The sequence below is a fragment of the Arachis ipaensis genome, chromosome B05 (genome assembly GCF_000816755.2).
Source record: "Arachis ipaensis cultivar K30076 chromosome B05, Araip1.1, whole genome shotgun sequence".
Classification (NCBI taxonomy): domain Eukaryota; kingdom Viridiplantae; phylum Streptophyta; class Magnoliopsida; order Fabales; family Fabaceae; genus Arachis; species Arachis ipaensis.
Window position 1 is genome coordinate 10,314,026 of NC_029789.2, and position 3,244 is coordinate 10,317,269.

Here is a 3,244-nt window from a genome sequence, read left to right on the forward strand (position 1 = left end):
ATTCGAGATGCCACTGCTGTGGTTCAATGTCGCCGGCGATAGTTCTTGTGTGTGGGGCTTCTTGTGTATGTGTGTGTGTTCGACTGTGGTTCAAGCCGCTGCTACTATGGTTTAATGTCGGCGACGGCAGCAATGGTTCAATGTCGCTGGCAGTGGCGATACTTCGTGTGTATAAACTTATTTTTTTTAGGGTGGTTAACAATGACAATGTTAGAGAGATAAAGAAAAAAGATTGAAGATAATAGAGTAGGAGTGATCTGGTGTTTTAATTCATTCTTTAACGAAATCAATAAAAGATTAACAATTGGATATTTTTGTTAAACACAATTCATCTTTTAAGAGTATAACTTTAATTTCAATTTTTTATGATCGGTTCAATATCTAAATTATTTATAGTAAAATAGCCATTTACTCATTTAAAAAAAAAAATCAAAACGACGTTGTTTGATGNCCACCCAAACGCAGCTCTCTCACTCACTCACACTCTTTAGTCCACACCACAGACACAGAGACAAAACTGGGAGCTCACCTCGGTTTACCAATACTGCATGCTCGTTAGGAGTGGCAAAACGGGTCAAATCTGTCGGGCCGATCTGCCGAACTCGCTAAAAAAGACGGATCAAACTAGGATTTGAAACACGTCAAATTAAAAAAATCTGCTAAACCCACACCATCAAATTTTCGGGTTCTCGCAGGGTGGGACAGGCCGGTCCGTCGGACCAAAAATTTTTATTTTTCTTTTCTTATTAAATAAAGAGGTAAATACCAAATCGGTACCCGAAAGATTCTGCCACTGACAAAATGGTACCTGACTTTTGTTATTGACAAAAAAGTCCTTGAAAGATTTTTAAATTTGACAAGTTTACCCACGAGTTCACCGGAGCATATCTCCGACAAGCACAATGCTGACATGGCCACTACATTTTGATGACATGGCAAAAACCCTCCCCCACCCTAATCCTTCCCCTCAAACGCACTTCCCCTTCCCCCTCCCCAACACACTCCCCCTTCCCCTTCCTAAATGCACTCTCCCCCCTCCCCAACCCTAATTCTTCCCTCTCCCTCCCTAACCCTAATCCCCCCTCCCCAACGTACTTTCCTCCTCCTCAATCCAAAATCCCCCCTTCTGAACCCTAATCCCTTTCCCTTGTCCCTTTGAACCCTAATCCCCTTTCCAACACACTGTCTTACACTCTCAACTCACTCTCCCCCAAAACGGCAGTGGAGCTCAATCTTCTAAGTCTTACAGTATCACCGACACCGCATTATCGTCATCTCATCATCGAGTCTTCTGCGTCCGCCAGCATCATTTGTCTCCTTCGTCGACATTGCGTCATCTGTGCACCTTCACTGCTGTCGTCTTCATTGCTTGTATCTGCTTGCTGCTCGCCCCTACTCGCTGCCCTGCCTCCTCTATATGTGTTCTATCTTGGCTTCGTCATATCATGCCTCCTCTGTCTCTGGTGTTCTTCTTCTGGCCTTGTCTAAATCTGCTTCTTGCTTTGGTGGTGTCTGTAATAAGTTTTATTTTAATTTATTTTATTTTGATTATTGTATATGAATTTGTTTGTTTTCTCTGAATTTTATTGTTATTAATCTTTTGAATGGTAAATTAACCTAAAAATTTAGGACAATTCATGATTTGAGACAATTTTATTGATGTTGAGGTTGTTGCTGTGAGTGGTGGTGTTGAGGGAGGGAGAGGAGAGTGTGCGTTGGGGAAGGGGGAGTGGTGGAGATTGTTGTTACTGTTGATATTGAGGTTGTTGCTGCGAGTGGTGGGGTTGAGGGAGGGAGGGTAGTGTGCATTGGGGAGGGAGAGTGGTGGAGACTGTTGTTGCTGTTGATGTTAAGGTTGTTGTTGCTGCGAATGGTGGTGTTGATGGAGGAAGGAGTGTGCGTTGGAGGGGCTTTGGGGGTGGTTTGCCAAGTCACTAAAACACGGTGGCCACATCAGCATTGTGCTTGCCGGAGATTTGCTCTGGCGAGCTCGGAGGCACGCTTGTCAAATTTTAAAATTTTTTAGTGACTATTTTGTCAATAACAAAAGTCAGGTACCATTTTGTCAGCGTCAAAATCTTTCGAGTACTGATTTGGTATTTACCTCTTAAATAAAAAAGTGATTATTACTACAAAATTAATAATTATATAAGTTTCAAACTTTTTTTTTTATTTTTTGTTTTATATTATTTTGAACAATTTTATTGAAGTTAAAAATAAAAAAAAAAAGATAATAAAAAAATTATATTATAATTTCATTATTTTTTATTTATATTTAATTTTTAATTATTATTTTTGGTTAATTTTAATGAATTTTATTTAAAAAAAAAAGTCAAGAAGAATAGCCCGCCGGCCCACTTATCCACCATAAAGCAAGACGGACTAGCATTTTGAACCCATCTTAGTTGAAGGGCGCGGGCTGGCCCGTCCCGTTTATGGTGCGGGCCTAGACGGGACGGAGCGAATTTGGCAGGCCAGCCCGCGTTGCTACCCCTAATGCTCGTTGCCGTCGCTGCGCTCTCACTGGATTCTTCGTGTTGTATGTTCGCGTCTAGCCTCTCTCCTTCGTCTGAGCTCAGCTGATCGCGTCTCTCTCGCCTCCATGTCTACTTGAACGGTGCTTCCTGCTTGTGTTATGGTCGTGCCTCCCTCTTGCCGCGCTTCTCTTGCCTCTCTCCCTACTTCGTCTCTTCTCAAGCTCTGTGGTCCCTCGCATGCTCGTCGTTGGCGGTTTTGTTTCTTATCTTTCACATGCTACTAGTTTTTTGCGTTGTAAAATATAAGGAGAAGAATTGCCACGTCAGTTTATCTGTGTCATATTTTTCTTCTTTCTCCACAATACTCAGTTTGTTGAAAGATCACCAAAAATTATTTAATTTTTTTACTTACTTTTTCTGTTTTTAATCTGTTATTCATAAAAAAATATGACTTAGTTAAATTAATTTTCAATGTATACAAAATGATTTAATAAAAAATCTAACATAATTTGCTGGAAGGAGAAACAGATTATCAAAAATTTTGTATTAAACTTAAATCGTGGTAGCCTTTAACGATTTATTTAAATTAAGCATCGACGTATTATTCTTGCAGCGAATTATGATTTTCCTTTCTACTGATGTATAAATGCATCTTATTTTATAGTTTCTTTCATTTTATTTTATTTTATAGTGTAGAGGGACATGTATTTAATTTTTACCGTTGAGTATGACAAAAAAAAAATTTAAAATTGAGACGGATTTTCTGA